The sequence below is a fragment of the Garra rufa genome, chromosome 11, assembly GCF_049309525.1.
Source record: "Garra rufa chromosome 11, GarRuf1.0, whole genome shotgun sequence".
In the NCBI taxonomy this organism is placed as follows: domain Eukaryota; kingdom Metazoa; phylum Chordata; class Actinopteri; order Cypriniformes; family Cyprinidae; genus Garra; species Garra rufa.
The window spans coordinates 2,338,299-2,348,274 of record NC_133371.1 but is presented as its reverse complement, the minus strand read 5'-3'; the positions used below and the strand labels follow the sequence as shown (position 1 = coordinate 2,348,274).

The window sequence follows — 9,976 nt, the reverse complement described above, 5'->3', positions numbered from 1 at the left end:
ATAATCATGTTTATGTATCTGTCATCAATAAATCCAATCTGTTTCAATTTCATACATTTTAACTAACTGCATATTGCTTGTTACCCAGCTAGCCAAATTTAACCATGTTCATACTGTTTAACTGAATAAATTTGCTTAAATTAACAGATTTAAGTTAATTTTAAAAATGTATTTTGAAAATATGATTACTGAAATAAAATCAAATAAATGCAAAGAAACAATAAACTATGCCATGATATTTGAAAGCAGAATTCTTATCTGCAAATATGCATCACACTTATTTTATTAGTCTATGTTACATTTATGTATTTGAGAGAGAAATGTGGCCCAAAGAGGGTGTCCATATCTTACAAAACCGATAAAAACAGTTGTTCTGCTTCAGATTTTGTAATAGGTTTTATTTTTCATGATTCTTTGATCAATAGAAAGTTTAAAAGAACAGCATTTATTTGCAATAGAAATCCTTTGTAACATTATAAATGTTTTTACTGTCACTTTTAAATAATTTAATGCATCCTTGTCGAATAAAAGTATTAAATTTATTTTAAAAATTCCTGACCCTATTTTTTTTAACAGGAGTATATGATATTAAAGTTTTGTGCTTCACAAACAGTTCAACGTTGCCTATATGTGACCCTGGACCACAAAACCAGTCTTAAGTCGCTGGGGTATATTTGTAGCAGTAGCCAAAAATACATTGTATGGGTCAAAATTTTTGATTTTTCTTTTATGCCAAAAATCATTAGGAAATTAAGTAAAGATCATGTTCCATGAAGATTTTTTGTAAAATTCCTGCTGTAAATATATCAAAATGTAATTTTTGATTTGTAAAATGCATTGTTAAGAACCTAATTTGGACAACTTTAAAGGTGATTTTCTCAGTATTTTGATTTTTTTGCACCCTCAGATTCCTGATTTTCAAAGAGATGTATCTCGGTCAAATATTGTTCTATCCTAACAAACTATGCATCAATAGAAAGCTTATTTATTGAGCTTTCATATGATGTATAAATCTCAGTTTTGTAAAATTTTACCTTATGACTGGTTTTGTGGTCCAGGGTCACATATAGTTTTCCCCATGTTTTAAAACCATCTAAAATCTGAGGGCACAGGGGACATTGTTTAATTAACTATGCCATGATTTTTGAAAGCAAAATTCTTATCTGATTAATTTTTGTATGACAAATATGCATTTTATTAGTAAGTCTATGTTACTTTCAAGTGCACTCTTAAAACTAAAGGTGCTTTGAAAGGTTCTTCACAGCGATGCCATAGAAGAACCATTTTTGGCTCCAGAAAGAACCATTTATGTCCAAACTTTTGGTCTGTACTGTATATTTTTCTGTTTATTAAAGTTTTTACTCTACATTTGTGCAGTTTTCAGTGGATTAGTGATATTTTTTTAAATTTAAGTTTGGACACACCTGAATGAGAAGGTGTGTCCAAACTTTTGGTCTGTACAGTATAATATATATATATTGTCAGGAGTTTAAATGGAGCTAAAGCAAATATTGCCTTATGCCAACTTTTAATCAAGGGGGCATCGATCAGTAATCTGCCTCAATAAATTGCTTTTTTGGCAGCAAAGGTTAATACATTTTAGAAATGCCTGTTAGCAGACTCAAATGGAATAACACTGGATCTAATTTGAACTGATAAATGTCAAAAATTAAATCAAATTATGTGTTTTACAGCAAAAAATGCTAATACTAGACACCAGGTGCTGGCCACTAGATGGCCCTCCAGCACACTTGCATTGCTCTTTCAAAGCCAGAGAGTTCTTTGACGGACAGAGCCAAGTCCCTCCCTGCCCGAAAGCTTCCACAGGCTCAACTCTGCATGGGAAAGCTGCTGGTGTGAATCTGAAACGGGGGCAGTAAGAGGACGTGCATATTTCCCTAGCCCCAGGTTCCTGCCTCTCCTGACCGCTGCATTGGAAAAGCGCATCTGAAGATGGCAGTGTCACAACTCAGGCAGGAACACACGAACAACGACGTAGATCAAAACGAACATTTAATAAATCCAAATGGGAACAGGCAGACACAGGAACATCGAGAGGAAACATCAGGGTAACATTAAAGACCAACAAGAGTACAGGGGAAAACACACACCTTATATACATACAGACTAATTACAAACACAGCTGCAGACGATGAGGGAGAAACCAAAACACACTGAACTGCGGGGGAGAATGGGAGAAACCAACATGAAAGTCCGGGGGTGTGACATTACCTCCCCCTCCCGGAAGGCACGTCCTCGTGCCGACAAACATACAAAAGGGAACAGTACCTAGTCTTTGGAGGGGGCTTAGGTGGAGGACGGACTTCCGAGAGGAGGGAACAAGATGCAGTCCAGGGTGGTGACGGAGGGAGGAGCCAAGGAGGTGACAGGAGGGGGCTGGAGCAGGAGGAGCCAGGTGGGACCCAGGCCGCAGCCAAGATGTACATCCACGGTGGAGCCGATGGAGGGAGGAGCCATGGTGGAGGAGAGGCTGACGACTCCATGGATCCGACCGACGGAGGCGGAGCAGGTGGTGGTGGAGCCCGAGGCGGAGACGGAAAGCCGAAGATCTTGGGTGACACCGCGGATCCGGAGGGCCAAGGCGGAACCCAAGGCTCTGGCGACCAAGGCGGAGATGGAGATCCGGAGATCCGCGGCGGAGCCGGAGCGACAGAGGACCAAGGCTGTGCCCACGGGAGGGAGGAGGTCCACAGAGCCGGTGGGACGGAGCGACGAGGCACAGCCGGAGGAGTATAGTCCTGAGGCGAAGGTGGGGCGACGACTGACCAGGGCGGAGCCGGAGGGCCGATGGAGCCCGGTGGAGCTGGTGGATCGACGGGCGACGGCGGAGATGAGGGAGCAGAGAGCCGGGGTGGAGCCGCAGGGTCGGAGGGCCGAGGTGGAGTCCAGGACTCTGAGGCTGGAGGCGATGGTGAGGGATCCTCCAGCCCTGACACCGATGGAGACTGGCAGACCTGCGGCGAACCCACCGCACAGATGGTGGGCTGAGGGTGAGCAAGGGGACAGACAGTAGACAGCGGGGATTCAGGAAGGCTGGGCGGAACCAGCGGAGATTCAGGACTAGGCAGAAGAGGGAGGGTGGGTGGGAAGTCCAGGCAGATAGGCATTTCCATGACACAGTCAATTACATCCCCAAAATCTTGTTCCAGCTCACCCTCAGTGGTGATGCAGTGGGCGGGGCTCTCTACCGCCCCCTCTTGCTCGACGCTGCACTCCACCGTCGCGGATGTAATGGCTGGCTCACGCACCTGATCAGCCGTTTTGACCTCTTTGGCATTCCATACAGTTGTCGCTCCGGGCTCGGGCTTTCCGTCTACGATGGGCTCATAATCCGTCGGTCGGGGAGGCTGGCTGGGCTCTGGGTCTGGAGTGACACTGACGAGATAGTCCTGGGAACAGGCGGGAAACGACGGTCTGTTTCTCGCCAGTGTCCACTCCACAAACGCGGCGAAGTCCGCTCGAGGGCCGTCTTCGGACGACGGCGCTCTGCATGATGCGTTTAGACTAGCATCATAGAACGCACAGAGCGCGTCGTCCGGGTAGCTGGTGGTGATAGCTACTAGCTGGAACATTACGGTAAATCCCTCGAGCGGTAAATCCCCCTGCTTCAGCCGGAGGAGGATGAGTTCAGGTCGAAGGTGATGCATAATGGAAACACAACGGAAACAAAAGACTGAAAAACAGGACGATAAACAAAACGGGGTGGAATACACGCAAAAAAAAAACTGTTTAGGTTGGTCTTTCTGTCACAACTCAGGCAGGAACACACGAACAACGACGTAGATCAAAACGAACATTTAATAAATCCAAATGGGAACAGGCAGACACAGGAACATCGAGAGGAAACATCAGGGTAACATTAAAGACCAACAAGAGTACAGGGGAAAACACACACCTTATATACATACAGACTAATTACAAACACAGCTGCAGACGATGAGGGAGAAACCAAAACACACTGAACTGCGGGGGAGAATGGGAGAAACCAACATGAAAGTCCGGGGGTGTGACAGGCAGGGAGTAAAGCTGCGATAAAGAGCACACCTTGTGTTTCTCTGTAAAACGGGAGATTTAAGAGACGGGAATCTGGCTTCGTAGCCTCTCTCTGTGTGTATGTGTGCTTAAATCCATGCGAAGAAATAAATTTGTGTTTCTCTTGGCTAAAAAAAATAGTGTGTGTTTGGACAAGAGTCAGTCAGAGGGAGATGACCTAAGTCTATGCAGAAAAATGTAAATGTAAAAATCATAGGGAACGTGAGAGTGTGTTACTTAAATGTGCAATCATCCATAAATTATACAGCAGAATGCAAGCGCATTGAAATTGCATAACCAGGTGTGAGTCAGTGTGTGTAGGTGTGTACAGGTGTTTCTTGCATTGAAGTAAAGTCAAAATCTAATTTATTTCTGTAATGTTATGTATTACGGGAAATCAACATGAAGATGCTGCATATTAAATGCAATCAGTCAAAATAAAGAGTGCTTTTTCATCCTCTAAATATGACTTAAGTACATCATTTCTACTATTGTCTTGACCCTGGACCACAAAACCAGTCTTAAGTAGCACTGGTATATTTGTAGCAATAGCCAAAAATACACTGTATGGGGCAAAATTATAGATTTTTCTTTTATGCCAAAATTCATTAGGTTCCAGTAAGATATTTCTCCTATATATTTCCTACCATAAATATATCTAAACGTAATTTTTGATTAGTAATATGCATTGTTAAGGACTTCATTTGGTCAGTTTTAATGCTGACTTTCTCAGTATTTTGATATTTTGCATCCTCAGATTTCAGATTTTTAAATAGTGATATATTGGCCAAATATTGTCCTATCCTAACAAAGCTTATTTATTCAGCTTTCAGGTGATGTATGAATCTCGTTTTCAAAAAACTGACCTGTAAGACCAGGGTCCAGAGTCACATATGTCATGTTTTTAAATGTATTTGTAATTTAAAAGTCACAGTTTATGTGAAAATATATATTACCTTTATATAAAAATACTGATAACATACTACCGTTTTAATTACTGTTTAAAAACTGTTTTGTCTATCAACACAAAATCCATAACTTTGTGTCAGCAGAGTCTGAAGATGATCTAACTCGATTGTGGTGAAAAACGGATTAACGGTCGTGGAGGAGTTCGAAAAAGTAGGTTTTTAATGTAAATCAAAATGGCAGACAGGAAGTTCAGCCAATTATGGCATAATTGGTATTTAAGTTGTTGGCATGACCTGAGGAAATTTTTGAGACCTACTTCATTACAAATAGGCTAATGCAAATTAAAAGTTTTTAACATTTTTGGAAACTTCATAATTAATGGTTAATGAATGGTTTATTAATTTTTTGACCAATAGGTGATGCTGTTAACAAATTAATGTGCCGTGGTCAGTGTGGAAAGACAATGGCACATACAAAGTTTGGTGTAAATATGGCTAAGCTTTGCAGAGATAGCCTCAGATGCAGTTTGGCATCTTTCCAGCAAATTTAATGATACGTTAAACGAAAACCATTTGTATTTCGACACAAAATCCATAACTTTTTGCAACCATGGTCTGAGGACGATCTGAGTCAAATTTGGTGAAAATTGGACCAACGGTCTAGGAGGAGTTCGAAATAGTTTAATTAAAAATGGCGGACAGGAAGTTCAGACAATTTGGGCATAATTGGTAATGATGTTCTCAGCATGACCCCAGGAATATATTGAGATCACCTTAATTACAATAGGCCAATTTAATCAAATGTTATTAGCATTTTTTCCCGAAACGTGATGCTGAACGAAACGAACTGTGATTGGTTGTATGACATGTCGGTCAAACGGCCTTATGGGCGGGCCTTGGCCAATGAAAGCTGCCATGGATTTCAGACCTTCAGCCGTCAGTCTGGCTACGCGAGACTAAGAGTTTTGTAACTATATGCCAATGCGTTCTTAAAATATAACATTTTTCAATAAAATTCAAAATAGCGACAAATTGGGCATGGTTCGACTCACCATTCTCCTACGAATCTAAAGAGAGCAGCTTTGTGATTTTTGGCCAAAGCATTCAGAATTTATAAGCAAAAAGAGCCATTATTCATTTCTCATGTCATGTTGTGTCTGAAAGTTGCATCAAGGGGTGAAAATGCTGTGCGATACAACACAAAGTGGGACGGGTGGTAACCCTAGCTGCCATAGACTCAAGAGTGGAAGAAGAAAAAGAAACGGAATAATAATAATTTTAGACTTAAAATGTACATTACTCAAGTACATTACTCAAGTAAATTTTAAAAGTATCTGTAGTTTATTAGAGTGTTTTTCTTTGGAAAACTTTTTACTGTACTACATTTCATGAATAAAAGTTGTTGTTTGTTTTACTTTTAACACTTAAGAACATTAAAAATGTTGAATTAAATCTTTGAATTACTTTAACTTGAGTAAAAGTCAGAAAGTAATAGATTTCTAATGTAATTAAGTATTAAGTGATATTTAATATGAAATGTAGTCCACTAAAAAGTGCTATATTATGCTTTGGAATGTTGTGAAGCAAAGTTTTCTAAAGAAAATCACTACAGTCCGCCTCTGAACTCATTACATTATTTGCAAGTGTACTGCAAGTGTTTTTTTTAAAAATACACTTTTAAGATTTGAAGTAGGGCTGTCGCGATAACCGCAATATCGCAATACCGCGCTATTGACGTGCATAACCGCAGAGGAATGCAACAACCGCAGCAACCGCGATATTTGCCTGTTTTCTTTTTTCCTAAGGATTTGCCCTTCTCACTTAATGCCTGTGCGCTGAATATTAAATTAGTAATAAGTTAGTAATGATAACATAATGTGTTTATTATGAGGCTCAGTAGATATGCACTTAACAAGCCTAAACAGACAGCGAATGAGAGAGAGATCGACTGAGCATGTGCGATTACCTGCGTCTGTCTTTCAGATCGAGTCATGTATGTATGTGAAACTAGCTTGTCATGTCCAACGAAAGTGAAATCTCTGTCTTAAAATCGATGCTCTGCTGGTCAGCTGAGCCTTTAAAAGTGGCGATTAAAGTTAAAATGATTTTAACATCGTGTTTCATTACGTCTCTCTTTGAATAAATAAGCGTTTTTGAACGTATAGTTGAATGAACGGATTAAAGACTTACTCAAAGATAGTCTCTTGCCTCCATCTTGTGGCGTAAAAATGAAACTGCAGTGACTGACAGCTCGCCTAAAACACGCAGGTGAAATACTGACAGAAAGTCTCTCGTCCAGTCAGACTCGAGGGTGCGCGCTAACTGTTATATACACGAAGATTTCAGATGCAAAGCCTCTAAGTATGTCTGACATTTTTCTTCAAAATTTGCATTTCTTACTGGCTAGGTTTCTATGTAAGTACTGTTTACTTCACTTCATATATCAACGCGATTTGGTTTCGGTTTATTGATTTCTGAATATGACCTTACATTGTAACAGCCTACACACAATTATATGGCGGTAATACCGCATACCGCGCTACTGAGCCACTCAAAATTACCGCAAGGGAAATTCCTTAACCGCGACAGCCCTAATTTGAAGTACACTTCAAGTGTTTATTCAATACAATTACCTGCATTTATTTTTCACAAGTGTCCTGTAAACAACCAAAATATGTATGTACAGAATTGGACTGTAACTCCTTAAAAAAGCAGTCAAAACCATATTGAACACACCCAAAAAACCTGGAATGTGTGTACAGAAAGTAAACAGGGTCATATTTGATTTCATGTTGAGTTTAAGAGACTGGACTCATCTTTAAAGTATTTGTCACACAGCACTGAAATGAGTAATATATAACCAACACTGACATGAACACAAACAAACAGCAGACAAATATCCCACAATGCCAAAAAAGCACAACAACAGAGCCAAAACCCAATTACATCCACCTGATGTCTACAGTAGGGAACAAACTCCATCTGGCCCAAACACTGGACGGATTCCACTCAAACGTGAGGATCACATGAGTATTAATGTCTCATACTGTGTGTAAATGTTGGCGCACCCTACTGTATATGAAGACATGCATCATTGAGACTCTATTTTGAATCAGCATGGTACCTTTATTTCTTAGCAGCAAAAATGGCCACAATTATGACCTATTATGCACCTTTTTACAATATGTAATACAAAGTCGCAGGTGTCCCCAGAATGTGTCCGTGAAGTTTCAGCTCAAAATACCCCACAGATAATTTTGAAAACGCCATTCTTGAGTGGAAGCAAAAACACTGTGTTTTCATGCATGTCATACTCTGCCAAAAAACATCTGTTTAGTTTTGATTATCATTTCGATCACAATAAAATAATGTGTTTTAAAGCCACATCTGTTTAAACTTCTGATATAGGGTTTTCTGGGCACATATCCAAAGCACGCGCACAGAAAGGGAATGTCTGTAAACTAAGTTCTCTTCCTTGTCTTATTGCGCTTAACAAGTTTATATTAAAACCAGCACAGGAGTTACAAAAACAGTAGGTTATGTCTGTGAAGGTAAACAGCTGGGAAAGAAATCTCATGTTTATATACATCTGTGTGGCAGCAGTGTAATATACAGTAAATAAATCAATAAATTCACTGCTATCTTGTCTCCTCTGAGGCTGGGACTCTTAATAGTATTCTGTGCTCAACTGTGCAGCCAACGAAAGAACAGTTAGCATTTGCATTAGCATTGAACATTTGCCATGGCGTTAGAACTGTGGGAGAAAACATGCAGATTAAGGAGCGGTAATATTATAATAAGATCTCCTTTCTATGTCATGAGGGGAGCGAAATCTGAGCGGCTTGTTTTTTCACATGCTTGCAGAAAAAGACTTACCAAAGCAAAGTTACTAGGTTGTCATTTTTCAAGTTTTCTGTGTTGGTAGATGCACCGGGGACCCAATTATAGCACTTAAACATGGGAAAAGTCAGTTTAAAGGGTTCCTATTATGCTCTCTTACAAAGTCTTTATTTTGTTTTGGGGGTGCACTAAAACATGCTCTCATGCTTGGTTCGAAAAAAAAAACACATTATTTTTCACATAATTTACATTATTACAATAGCTTTCTCCCCAGCCTGGCACAAATGGCTCGATTAGTTTCAGGTTTAATAAAGGCCTGCCTTCCAAAAAGCTAAATGTGTTGTGATTGGTTAGCAGTCCCACTGCGTTGCGATTGGTGAACAGCGTTTCAGTCCTGCCACGCCCCTTCCCAAAGCAGAAAGTTCAGTGTACAACTGTCAACGCAACTTAGATTAAAGCGATTCTTACGTTTTAAATATGGATATTTTTCTTACAAAAACACATTGGTTCACTACAGGAGACTTTATTGACAATGCTTGTGTTTACATTAGCTGTGGCTCCACATGTGTTTTGACCCTCTATACTGCACACATCATTTGTGAAGCTCTACACGGCAACCAAAGCAGTTTGCGGCCACTTGAGTCAATGCTTGTATTTATACCAGCCGCCCTGTGGCTCGCTGAAGCATCCCAGATCCATGCTACATCACTAAATTAAGGCTAATCCCCCACCCACTAACGATTCAAATTTCCGTAGGTGGTATTTATTTGAATTATATTCTAATGAGCTTTGTGACATCACAACATCCGGAAAACAATGCTGTGTAGTCCAAACGAGCCGCTCGTTGTAGTTCTAGAAAAGGGATTTTAAAAAAACTAAATATCTCCCATTGGAGTGGACTTTGAGTTTTGCAATTTTGTTGATGTTTTTTATGTCCAAACATACGCACCACACACTGACTAAAATTCAAAAAGTGAAAAACCATAATAGGACCCCTTTAATGATATGTCACCTTTAAAGTGAACACTTAAAACTGTATAAGAATACAATGCTAATTTCCATGAATCTCCATTTCACAGTGGCGTTCAAGGGCGTGAAAATACCATTAGGAATTTGCACTTTCAATATTCTCTCCTGTGTGTCTGAGACAGACGGAGGAGGAGCAGATGTTTGCT

General features: G+C 40.1%; 1 protein-coding gene across 1 annotated transcript in view; it reads right to left on the bottom strand.

The window, feature by feature from the left end:
- Positions 1-9,976, bottom strand: part of dvl3b (dishevelled segment polarity protein 3b) — a 68,751-nt gene that overhangs the window by 39,089 nt on the left and 19,686 nt on the right. The window lies entirely within an intron of this gene.